This window comes from Trachemys scripta, chromosome 1 (assembly GCF_013100865.1).
Source record: "Trachemys scripta elegans isolate TJP31775 chromosome 1, CAS_Tse_1.0, whole genome shotgun sequence".
NCBI classification, from domain to species: domain Eukaryota; kingdom Metazoa; phylum Chordata; order Testudines; family Emydidae; genus Trachemys; species Trachemys scripta.
In genome coordinates this window covers 264382801-264396245 of record NC_048298.1, presented here as the reverse complement: position 1 = coordinate 264396245, position 13445 = coordinate 264382801, and the positions used below count along the sequence as shown (strand labels likewise).

Here is a 13445-nt window from a genome sequence, read left to right as displayed (position 1 = left end):
ATAGCAGTTTATGGATAAAGTCTGACACAATATATTTGATATTATAGATGAACCACTCAGAATGATAAGAGATAGTACTTACACTTCACACATGTTGAGGGTGTGGCTGCAGGAAAACATGCAAAATGCTCACACCACTCTAAATTGCTGTAAGTAAACGTTTTCTTTCTGTTTCTTAAGCTGGTCTTTAGTGGTTAGAATAAAGGGTTTACTTGCATCTATTTTTTCTAAACTGGGTTTAAGTCAGAGACTGAGAGTGACAACAAACAAACACCACAAAAGATGAGCTAGATCCTCCCTTCCCCCTTTGTTTCTAGCAATGTCAAGTATGGTTTGTTCCTACTTAGGAGTGTAAAAAATATCATTTGTATGTAACTCTGTGAAGAGAAAAATGGAAAAAAAAATGTAATGTGTCTTTAAAAAAAATCAATGTAATCTAATCTTGGATCACAAACCCTAAAATGCCCTAATCATAATTGCATAATTATTTCATGGCATCCCAAAAGTTAAGGGTCTCTGTACATTGCTAGTCCTTAATGTATTTGGATTTCTTGTAAATGTAACTTTAACTCTGAATTTTCGGGGTTTGCAATGCTTGTTTTAAAAAAAATAATTACAGTATCTGTGTAATGTTGTTTTTACCCTTCATTTATTGATACATAGCCTTAAACTTTTTTCCATCTTAATATATTTTTTGACTGGGAATATAAGCAGACATATCTTTCACTGAGCACTATAACAGATATCTTTCTAAAAGAAATATTCTCTCTCTACCAGAATTTATGGGGTTGAAGAAGGAATTACTGAGTCATAGTCAATGTCATGTGTTATGGAGGAGGTTGGATTATATGATCATAATGGCCAAATGGTCCTTTCTGGCCTTTCAATCCATGCGTCTAGGAAACATATGACATATTGATGTTCAATAACTTTGTCAGTATTTGTCTCACAAGGCTGTAGTTACCCTATTTTTTAAAAGACACACACAGAGAGAAATCTGTTACTATTTTCACATCAGAAGTCATGATACCTGCCAATTCATTACAGGATACCTTCCCCACACCCTGAATGTGCTGGAAGGAAAGGATCTAGCCATGGAAGCCACTGGATTATGCAGTTCAACATCCAGCTGACAGAGGATTCCATAATTCCTAAAATACAGGAAACGGAGTATCATGCTGCGCTCAAAGTTGACTGGGCTCAGGAGAGAGTGAGAGGTTGCAGGAGAAGTAGCAGATTGGAAGCAACAGCCTGGGAGCTGATTGTGAAGAGAAGGCAAGGCACAGACAGCCTGAGAGCTGGACAGGGAAATAGCAGAATCAGGCAGGGGGCCAGCAGTAGCCACAGCAACAGAATTCAGTGTGGTGGGCTTTAAGTAGGAGGCTTGGGGGCAACATTATATGCACATCAGGAACAACCTCAAGGAACCTAGGTTACCTGTATGGGATTTATGGGCTGGGTTAGGAACAGATGGTTTGATCTTCTACAGCAGGGGCGGGCAAACTTTTTGGCCTGAGGGCCGCATCGGGATTCGTAAATTGTATGGAGGGCAGGTTAGGGGTGGGGATCATGGCCCCCACCTCCTATCTGCCCCCCCCAACTCCTGCCCCATCCAACCCCCCCTGTTCCCTGATGGCCTCTCTGGGACCTCTGCCCCATCCACACGCCCCCACTCCCTTTCCCCTGACTGCCCCCAGACTCCCACCGCCCCATCCAACCCCTCCTCTCATTCCTGACGGCCCCCCTGGAACCCCTGCCCCATCCAACAACCCCTTCTCCCTGTCCCCTGACTGCCCCCTGCTGCCCCATCCACATGTCCCCACTCCCTTTCCCCTGACTGCCCCCGGACTCCCACCGCCCCATCCAACCCCCCCTCCTTCCTGACTGCCCCCCGGGACCCCTGCCCCCATTCAACCCCCTGTTTGCCCCCCGACCACCATCCACACCCTGCCCCCTGACCACCACCCCGAACTCCCCTGCCCTCTATCCAACCCCCCTGCTCCCTTACCACACTGCCTGGAGCACCGGTGGCTGGCGACGCTACAGCCGTGCCGCCCAGCTGGAGCCGGGCCACGCTGCCACTGCTGTCGCTGCCACCATGCAGCACAGAGCACCAGGTCAGGCTGGGCTCTGCAGCTGCACTGCCCCAGGCGCTCACAGCCCCGCCACCCAGAGCATTGTGCTGGCGGCGGAGCGAATGAGCTGAGGCTGCAGGGGAGGGGCTGGGGGCGAGCCTCCTGGGCCAGGAGCTTGGGGGCCGGGCAGGTATGTGCCTTTTTTAATTCCCAGCAGCCCTACTAAAGCAATCTCCTGTTACTAAAAAAAAATTTCAGTACCATACACACCAAAGCCCCAATCATGCACTGCACTCAGCTACAGGAATATGTCCATATGCTTTTCAGTGCAGACTTGGGGTCCAACATTTTAAAACAAGTGTTGCTGATAAAAACTGGCAGAGGCAGGCAGGCCTAATATGGAATATTAAGCTGGTCATTTTTATTATGTGCATGTAGTCATCTTGCATAAATATTAATATATACTGGCATAACATAATATTGCTAATCATATTATTAATGCTCAAGACAAATGCTCCAATTATGAAATCTCCATAAATAACTATATCAGGCTGAACAGTGGGATAAGTTTGCTTTGGCTTCAGATTTTTTTTTTAAATGCTCTTTGCAGAATACTTTCCCACTACTCAAATCTTTAAATTGGTCCTTATATGGAGTATCTGGCCCTTTTAAAAAACAAAATAAATGGCAGATAAATGTTATTTTTCCAGGAAAGATTTGGGTCATTTTACTTTTACTTTTAGTTAAATGAATATATCTGTGTGCCAAATAATACTATGCAACTGCCAGTATAAATTTGTTTTACTTTGTATTGTATGGCATATAAGAAGGTTGGGCAGAATTCCATTTTTATTTTTTCTAATTTTGATGACCAATACCCCTGCTGTCTGTGCTATTCAAGTTACTAGAGTATCTCATTCTCCAGCACATCTCTCCAGAAATGGAGTCAATACTCAGCATTTTCTAAGCAGGCTTTCAGAGAGGTTGGAGCACCTATGATCCAGTGTTAGCATTGACAACATTTGTTGAAAATGGTTTTCAGAAAAACCTGAGGATGGGAGCTGTATTTCTGGACCTGACAGAAACATATGACACAGTCAGGCACACAGGGCTCATAATCAAATTGTCAAGAGCATTTCCAGCATGGGTAGTCAACGTCATAGTCCTCCTCTTCCACAATAGACGTTTCTGAGTGCACATGGGAGACAGAGTTAACACATGGAAAAGGTAAACCAACAGTCTACCTCAAGGCTCTGTGCTGGCACTGATGCTTTTCAGTCTGTACATAAATAACCTCCCACTTACTTAGTCCCACAAGTTCACACACGCAGATGACATTTGCTTAGGCATCCAAGCACAGTCATTCCCAGAACTTGAAAACACCCTAAACACTAAGTTGACTAAGATGGCTGAATATCGTAGTCAGTGGCTTTTACATCCAAGTGTATCCAAGAGAGTTTCAAATGTGTTCTATCTTTATAATGCCAGAGCAGCACAAGAACTGAATATCTTTATTAATGGACATCACTTGAAACATGAATTCCACCCCGTCTACCTCACAGTAATCCTACTTAGATCTTTCACATATCTTAACCACCTGAGGAAAATTGTGACTAAAATGAGGTTGAGTAACAATCTCCCAAGCGAATTAGCCAGAACATCATGGGGAACAAATGCTCAAACTCTCCGATCATCTAGTTTAGCCATCTATTACTCTGCAGCAGAATCCTATGCTCCAGTCTGGCTCCATTCATCTCATGTCATGTTGGTTGACACACAATTACACTCAACCAGGTGCATCGTAACTGGGACAATTTGATCCACACCACTAGTGTGTCTCCCCATGTTAAGCAACATCATTCCTCTACACATGCATCATGAGGCTGCTACAGCCAGAATGGTTGAAAAGATCAGGGCAAATCTGAGCATACCACTATAGACAGACCTCTCCAACCATCCAAGAATGTGCTTGTCACCAAAGCACTTGCCCTGGCCAGATTTCTCTGTGATATTGATGTGGCATGAAGAATGATCTACAGCTGACATCAGAAACCAGTCTCTTATAACTGAACTGACTATGTGTGTACCCAGCTTTGAGTTGCCATGCCGCTCATATGCCCCTCTGAACCGATTTTGAGCAGGTCATGATCAATGGGCAGTAGGGTGACCAGATAGCAAAGGTGAAAAATCGGGACAGGGATGGGGGGTAATTGGCACCTATATAAGACAAAGCCCCAAATATCAGGACTGTCCCTATAAAATCGGGACATCTGGTCACCCTAATGGGCAGCCAGCCTTCATACCTGGGGCCAAAGAATGGCTCTCCCATGTGGTTGTGGCCAAAGACAATGTCACACATCACTGATGACTGCCCCCAATGAGATTTGATGGTGGTCTGAGGGCTGTGCAGTTTGGTGATGAGGTTGCCGCAAACTGGCTTGGGAATCTCTGCATCTGATAAGAAAAATCATTTTTATGGATAATATAAATGTTTATTTTAAAGCATTTTTTAATATTTTAATCAATTTTAAATTTTCACAGTTGAGGTAAGTTATGGGGATGGGGACAGACAATAATTATTTAATGACATTGGATGTCGATTCAAAAAGTTAAAGCTTTATAACTGTTAAAACCCAAATTGTCAACATCACATGTCAAAATATACATAGTTAATATCCTTAAATCAAACTCTAAGTTCTTAAGAAGCATTTTTCTTACTTAGCTGATTTGTAAATTTCAAGTTTCAGAGTAACAGCCGTGTTAGTCTGTATCCGCAAAAAGAAGAACAGGAGTACTTGTGGCACCTTAGAGACTAACAAATTTATTAGAGCATAAGCTTTCGTGGACTACAGCCCACTTCTTCGGATGTGGGCTGTAGTGCACGAAAGCTTATGCTCTAATAAATTTGTTAGTCTCTAAGGTGCCACAAGTACTCCTGTTCTTTTTTTTGTAAATTTCAGTGATTATCAATGGAAATTTTTTTTGTTGATTTGTATGTGTACAGTGAAGTTGACATTTACCAACATTTACTGAGAAAAACTGAATTCTTCCAAGTCTACATATAAGACATCATGATTCCGGAAATGAAATGTGGGACTGGGAGTCAGGATACATAGGTTTGTGCTTTGCTCTGCTGCCAGGTTGCAATGTGACCTTGACATTTAGGCCAACATTTTCAAAAGCATATCCATTAATTTTGGATACTTCAGGTTTTGGTTAGCTGTTCTGAGACCTAGAGCCTGATTTTTCAGAGGTTCTGAGCTTCTGTAACTCCTGTTGACTTCAGATGGAGTTAAGGGGGGAACCTCTGAAAATCAGAACATAGGAGTTTCAGGTTGGACACCCAAAGTACTGGAGATTATTGAAAATTTGGTCCTTAATCTTTGTGCCCCAGTTTTTCCATCTTTGTTTTCAAGCATCTGCAGAATAATTTGTGCAGAGAAATGCCAGTCTATGAGTTGTTTGTGAACTTCTTGCTTCAAGTATTTTTGGCTATTTGCTGTCCATCATTCATGTGGTATGGTTTATTACTTATGGTCACATGTTTCTGCTGACTGATCAGATGACTGAAATTTTTCATAGAGAAGAATGGCAAACGACAAATATCAATTAGCAATACACTTTTCATAAATATTTTCAAATAAATCATCACTTGTACTAGAATTTGTGACACATTCAGAGGTTCAAGAGATCTTCCATGAATGATGCTTTAAAACAAAAAATGAGATGACCCTACCAATAACACTGGAGTGAATTCACCATATTCATTCATGAATCATTGTCTGTGCTTTTTAACATGAAACACATACATGTGTATTTGTAAGAATTTTCAGCCCAGTAGAATGAAATAGAAATGTTTATGAGAAGTTTGAAAATAGCTTCATTCTGCTGGTTTTCAAAATGTTTTTTTTGGTGAAATTTTCTGGAAAAGTTATTTTTTAACTATTTTATTTTCCATATTTATTCAGCCAAGGAATATAATCAAGACTGCACCCCAAATCATCCCCACCCGACTGAAAAACACGTGGGAAGGGGCTCTGCAGAAGATAATCTCTGAAAGGATCTCTTGTGGAGATATCTATTCATTGACCTGTTACCAGACCGGGTATTCCATCTGTAGAAAAAGTCACAGGAGCCACGCAAAACCAGGCAGATCTGTGGGAGGCCAGGGCTATATACACGGATATACTTATTCTTCTGTACAGTCTCTGAACTTCACCCAGTATTCCCCATCTCTTCCCAGAGTAGCATCTGAGATGGGAGAGATCCATGTACAGATATTCCCTCAGTTTGTGGATTTAGGGGAGATATCTGGGCCCAGGTGTCTAAGCAAAACTAAATGAAACAACTCAAATTTTAAATAAAGAGCAATGAATGGCCCATGGCTAATCTACAGCTCACAAATTGTTTGTAGAAACTGGCAAATAATTGTAAATAACAAATAAGAGAAGGCGTAAACTATTCATGAACAGAATAAAAGCTGAATCTGAACACATTATTTTCTTATATCTCTCTAGCCTCTTTTAATTCACATTACCAAATTATCCTAATTAGAAATGAAACAGAAAGGGTCATAGGAGCCCTATGCGATCCAGCCTGCCTGGCATTCTTGGCTGAAGTAGAGGAAATGAAATGTCATTACTTTCTATGTATGCAAAAGTACTTTAGAGCCTGAAACCTGATTTATTTTATTCTTCAGGGACTTTTGTTTTCTTACTAATTTTTCCATTAGCAGCTCAGCAGCTTTTGGCAAAACTTTTTCATGTTGTGGGTGTATTGATTGCCACTTTACATGAAAAATATCCTCGTTTCTGTTACCTACTTATAGTGCATTGCTAGGCAACCTTTAGCAAGTTGTAATTCATTTTCTCTCTCATGCTTTATATTGTACAGTACTTTTACTTGCACTTCCTCCTTCTCTTATTACATGTCAATTTTTTTTTATTCAAGGAGCTTGGTGTTGTAAGTGTGTGCACCTCAGACTCAGTAGAGTTAAATTAAATGTATAGGACTAGATCTATAAATGGCTTTAGGCACTTAACTACCAGATTAGGTGACTAAATCCAAAATTTAGATCCTAAAATTCCCCACTCAGCTGCTGCCTAACACTGTAGGTGCTTAAACTCCTACATGCAGGGATCAGCAACCTTTGGCACGCAGCCCGCCAGGGTAAGCACCCTGGTGGGCCGGACCGGTTTGTTTACCTGCCACGTGCGCAGGTTCGGCCAATTGCAGCTTCCATTGGCCACAGTTCACCGCTCCAGGCCAATGGGGGCTGCGGGATGAGGTGCAGGCCAAGGGACATGCTGTGTGAGTCTATCTATGCAGGCTGGGAAACTCACTCCCAGCTGCAGTGTAGACATATCCCAGGGGCCTGTACCCATGGAAACTTAGGGTATATCTACACAAGAATAGAAGACCTGCACATAGCCACGGCTTGCCCAGGTCAGCTGACTCGGGCTCACAGAGTTAAAAATTGTTGTGTAAACATTCAGGCCCAGGCCAGTGCCTGAGCTCTGGGACCCTCTACCCTCGCAGGCTTCTAGAGCTCGGGCTCCAGCCTGAGCATCTACACAGCATCTCTGCTCAAGCTAGTCCACACTGGATATTGCAGCAGAGGCAGCGGCTTAGGCTTGCCACCCAAGTACAAGCACACTTGCCCCTCTGGGCCTGAGCTAAGGTGGTTAGCCTGTGCAGGATAACTGTTATGTTATGTATTCTATCTGTATATTGTGTTATGGCACCGTTTTAAAAATTTGTTCACAATCGCCATTTTGAATTCTATAAAGTTGTTGTTTGGGAGCCATGTTGGTCTCCCGCCTGTAAGGCAGGAAAAGATCGGTCATGTGATCCGGCAATTCTGCCTGGAGACAAGAGAGTACATAAGCTCCTCTCACAGGCTTTAGGGTGCTGTCCATACTGGTGGCAGCCCGTGTCTGTGTCGGTCATTGGTCATCGTAAGCAGTCTCTGGGAGGCAGCACATCAACTCACCCCACTTACTTGAGATTGAGGGATTCTGGTCCAGAAGCCGATTTGATCCGTGTTCCTCCTGTGCACGCCACTATCACCAGGCACAGTAGAAGGTCTGGGTTGTCCATTTTACTGGAACTGAGGCAATCAATTGGACACGACCCTCCCGCTATGGCTGGCGACTCGTCTGTAAAGTATAGATTTCTTGACTGTTAGTCCAAAACATCTGTAAGGTCTAGAGGGCCTGGGCTTCACGCCTTTGATTCCAAGCCATCAAGTGTTCTTTACTTGCCTGTACCTAATAAACTATCTTTTTCATTCACCTTTAATTGTGTCCTTCTGTTTTACTGAGACCATAGGTGACAGACCCTAAATCAGGGATAATCTGAACTTCCATCATTAGCAAGGGTCCTTTAATACCCCTCTTTAATTCCCTTTTTCCCTAACAAGTCCAAGGTGCTGCCCATCCTGCAATATCCACATTGCTATTTTTAGCACCCTATATCAAGCAGAGCCAGCATGAGCTTGTCTACCTGGGCTGGGAGGCACACTCCCAGCTGTAGCCTAGCCATACTCCTAGGTGCCTAACTTTCTGCTGGTGAGCCTTTGCAGTGTTGCTTAAGTCCTGATGCTCAGATGCCTATCCCCTAGTGGAATCCTCAAACGACATTCCCTACCTATCTTGCCTGAGGGGCCCAATTCAGTAGGAATGCTGTGATAAATGAAAGGGGGTGGGGAGATAGCTCCCTTTTATGGACACCCAGCCAGCCAGTATTTATAAAATCCCTCTTAGTAGCTGTTCTTAATTGCTCTACCTGCAAAGGATTAAAAAGTCTCACTGCTATGCATAAGTAAAGGGAAGTGAGTGGGCACCTGGCCAAAAGAGCCAATGGGAAGGATAGAACTTTTTAAAATTGAAAAAAAGACTCCCTTTTCGTCTGTCTGTTGTTGTTCTCTTGGGGAGAGGTGGACAGGGCAGCAGTTATGCTGTAAGATGCTTGGGCCAGATATGAAAAATGTTCGGTATCATAGCTAGAAACTACTCATTTAAAACCCCGGATATGTAAGTAGATCAGGAAATGTCTAGGAAGACGAGATTAGGTTTATCCCTTTTATTTTGTGGAGGCTTGTGGATTCCTCTGTGCTAACCCGAGGTGCTTTTGTTTTGCTTGTAACCTTTAAGCTGGACCTCACGAAAGCTATTCTTGGTGCTTAATCCTTGTAGTTGCTCTTCTAAAATCTAGCACTAACCTGAGTTCCCAGGTGTATTTTATTTCTTTTTTTTTATTAATAAAATTGACCTTTTTAAGAATTGGATTTTTGTGTCTTAAGAGGTTTATGCACATTTTGTTTAATTAGCTGGTGGCAACAACTGATTTTCTTTTTTTTCTTTCTCAGCTCTTCCCCGGTGTGTGTGTGTGTGTGTGTGTGTGTGTGTGTGTGTGTGTGTGTGTGTGNGTGTGTGTGTGTGTGTGTGTGTGTGTGTGTGTGTGTGTGTGTGTGTGTGTGTGTGTGTGAAAGGGCTTGAGGGTACCCCGCAGGAAGGAATTCCCAAGTACACCTTCCTGGACTCTCAAAGGGGTTCTGCACTTGGGTGGTGGCAGCATCTACCAAACCAAAGTCAGAGAAAATCTATAACCTTGGGAGTTGAATACAAGCCTGGAGTGGCCAGTATTAATTGTTAGGATCCTTGCGGGCTCCCACCTTCTGCACTTGCAGTGCCAGAGTGGGGAATTAGCCTTGACAAATGTTCTGAACACATCTATGGGATCAAGCCTCACACAAAACACAGCTAGTGTTGGTGCTGCTGCCCTAATAACCTTTAGCTTAGAGGTTATAGCATTCACCCAGGATGTGGGTGCCTAGGTTTTGCTTGCTGGGGTGCAGTCTTGAACTATTGTGTCTCACATCCCATTTAAGTGCCCTTCCTGGGCTATGGAGTCAATACGTCTCTGATGCAATGGCTGCTTAATTATATATACAAAATGGAACTGATTTAACAGGAGAGACTGAGAAAGCACCTGCCCTAGAATATTCTATAGCCCAGCAGTTGGGCACTTATCTGAAAAGTAGGAGACCTGTGTTCAAACCGCTGCTATATATCAGCCTGAACTGGAGTTCAAACGTAAGTCTCTCATGGCCTGGTTGAGTGCTCTGACCACTAGACTAGGTGAAAAGGGAGAAACACCCTAATTTCTGACAAGAAATGGGCTTACACACCTAACTCCAGGAGAGGATTCACAGCTGTTGAATCCCAAGGAGAAGGAAGTGCCTTTTTCCAGCCTGGAGTTAGGTGATTAACTCCTTTTGAAGGGTGGGGCTTAGGCCACACCTTTCTAGAATTTCCATCAGTCTAATTTAGGCAGCTCCCCACTCAGTGTGCTGGCTTTTGTGGATCCCATTCTACGGGGTCTATCTCTCCTCATGCATCGAATAGGGAGCCTAATTCAGGGCTGTGGATTTCACTAGGTGGCAGGGTACCTAATAATTAGTCAGTGAAGTGTTCAGTCTAAGTCCCCCTTTGTGGATCTAACCAAGAGAGATATTGGGCTTCCAGTTCGTAGAGGAGCAGGTTGTGTTACAGAGTGTAACACTGCAGTTTGTCCTTTTAAATATGGCCTCAGATCCAGCCAGCTCTGTTCCAAAGCATGGGTCCTTTAAAGCAATGATGGGGTGCACCAGGGCCTTTGAGGCCCCCTACTGGAGACCCCACGGTACTACTGCCTCTTGCCCCAGGAAAGGAGCAGTGAAGGTGGGTCCTTCGGGCCTGCCTAGAAAGGCTGCAGGGAAGCAGCCAATCAGAGCCCAATAGCCTCAGATAAAAGGAGCCTGAGTAGGTCAGTACCTTACTGGAACCAGAAGGGTGAGGAAGGTCTGGAAGAATGTGATACCTCTTCAGGTGAGGAGGTTTGGGAGAGACCTGCTCAAACATGGAACAGACAGAGAGAACCTGAGGACTGTAACCCTAAGGCAGGGATCGGCAACCTTTGGCAGGCAGCTTGCCAGGGTAAGCATCCTGGCGGGCCGGGCCAGTTTGTTTACCTGCTGCGTCTACAGGTTCGGCCGATCGCGGCTCCCACTGGCCGCGGTTCACTGCTCCAGGCCAATGGGAGCTGCGGGAAGCGGCAGACAGCACATCCCTTGGCCCAAGCCGCTTCCCGCAACCCCCATTGGCTTGCAGCGGCGAACCACGGTCAGTGGGAGCTGTGATCGGCCGAACCTGCGGACGCAGCAGGTAAACAAACTGGCCCGGCCTGGCAGGTGCTTACCCTGGTGAGCCGCCATTAGGTAATGGATGAAAGTGATGGGGCCGAGTGGGAAGCAGCCTAGGGAATGAAGCAGCACCAACTATTAAGGGGAGCAGCATGTGGCTGCTGTTTATAGGGTCCCTGAGTTGGGAACCAGAGTAGTGGGTGGGCTTGGGTCTCCCCAATGGCCAGTGGGAAAGTGGCCTCAATCCTGAGAAGGGGCTAAGGCTTGTTTAGGAGCCCAAGCAAAGGGCTGGAACTTAAAGGGCTCAGGGATGGGGCTGAAGATCCTGGTAAGGGAAGACAATCCCTCTGGTGACTTTTTGGTTACCACCTCTAGAAGGGATTGAATTTATGGAGTGACCTGGCTGGAGAGCTGGGGCAGTGAGAACTGCTGAGAACAAAGAGTCTCAAAGGGGAAGTGCTGTATAACAGGGCAGGGACAGACTTAAAGCTAGTCCAGAAGGGGCTGAGGACAGGGCTAAAGACACCAACAAGGGCACAGTGATAGGCTGTGTTGGCTCATCCGTTCACCTATTAATTTAGTTGGAAGGCTGAGCCCCTGAAGACTAACCTAGTGAGGCCAACAACCTACAGGGTGTGCCAGGAGAAAAAAAATTGCATCACCATACCTAATAGGAGGCACTCATGAAAGGTGAGTGCACCCCATCACAAAGGCCAAGGAGCTGGGTTGCAATGAATGACATGAGAGAAAGCAGGGTACAAGAGTCTCCTTTTCTCTGAGGGGAAAGAGACTAACCTGTCAGTAATTTATTGGGTGAATCTTCATCCTCATTGCGTTTTCTGGATAAACGTACACGGATGCGGTAGGGAACGTTCCTTATCCCTTTGGCCCAGACTGCTTTATTCAATCTGGTGTCAATGCGTACATCAGGAGTACCCATCTCCTTCATTGCAAATTTACGGATCTCCTTGAGAGCACGGGGGGGCGCGTTTCTTGAATCCCACTCCATGGATCCGTTTGTGAATGTTGATGGTATATTCCCTAGTCACCACCTCATTGATGGCAGATCTCCCCTTCTTCTTTTCTCCACCTTTCTTTGCTGGAGCCATCCTGCCCGGGCACAGGTCGGAAAAGCAAAGAAAGGTGGAGAAAAGAAGAAGGGGAGATCTGCCATCAATGAGGTGGTGACTAGGGAATATACCATCAACATTCACAAACGGATCCATGGAGTGGGATTCAAGAAACGTGCCCCCCGTGCTCTCAAGGAGATCCGTAAATTTGCAATGAAGGAGATGGGTACTCCTGATGTACGCATTGACACCAGATTGAATAAAGTAACCTGTCAGTGATGAGGCAAGACCTAGGGGGGACTGGATCTGTGGAAGACAGTAACTAATGAAGCTATCTAGGAGTCAGACTTTGGGCTAGGCTACCGAAGAGTGAGCTGTGAAGTTGTCCACGAATGGTTTGATGGAGGAATGCTGGAAAGAAAGCCCTAAATAGAGTCAAGCAGGCATAGTAAGAAGTGGCCCTGAGAAACAGCTGTTTGGGAGCCTGAGAGCAGATAGCCCATGCTACAACCTACAGGGCCATGGCACCTGTAATAAAGGGCACTGGGTCCCCACAATAGGGCCACCAGGGGGTGGTATTGAATGGGAAAAGTTATTGTGGAAATCCCTGTGACCCAGGAGTCTACATCCTGTACCAAAGGACACAAGAATATTGAACTAGTTAGCAGGGGGAGGGCCAAGAGCAGACCCTGGGAGAAAAATTACTGAGCCTGGAAAAGAGCTGAAAAGGAGTACTGAGTGTGGGCAATGGCCAAACAATTGTTCAGAGCTGGGAGAGAGCTGGAATGGCTATCCATTCTAGTTGTACTTTGTTGTTTTGCCCAGGAAGAAGAGACTTTATTTGCTTGGCAGGAGAGCCAAACCCAGGCTATACTACCAACAGAGGGGAAATTGATGCACGTGTGATCTGATATAAGACCAGGTAAGCCACTGTTAAATAAGGGGGACTTAATAAATGAGAGACTTGATGGTTCTCACTCTGAGCTGAAGCACATAGTGTCTGCATTTGTTCTGTGTGATATAGCATGTAAAAAATCACTGAATTTCAAACTCACAGTGAACTGGGGTATGCCATTGGCTTTTTCATTGACGCTATGGGATTTTTCCAACTATCTA

General features: G+C 44.8%; 1 pseudogene; it reads right to left on the bottom strand.

Moving 5' to 3' along the window:
* Positions 1–5553: 5553 nt before the first annotated feature.
* LOC117880274 lies at positions 5554–12504 on the bottom strand (annotated as a pseudogene).
* Positions 12505–13445: the final 941 nt, after the last annotated feature.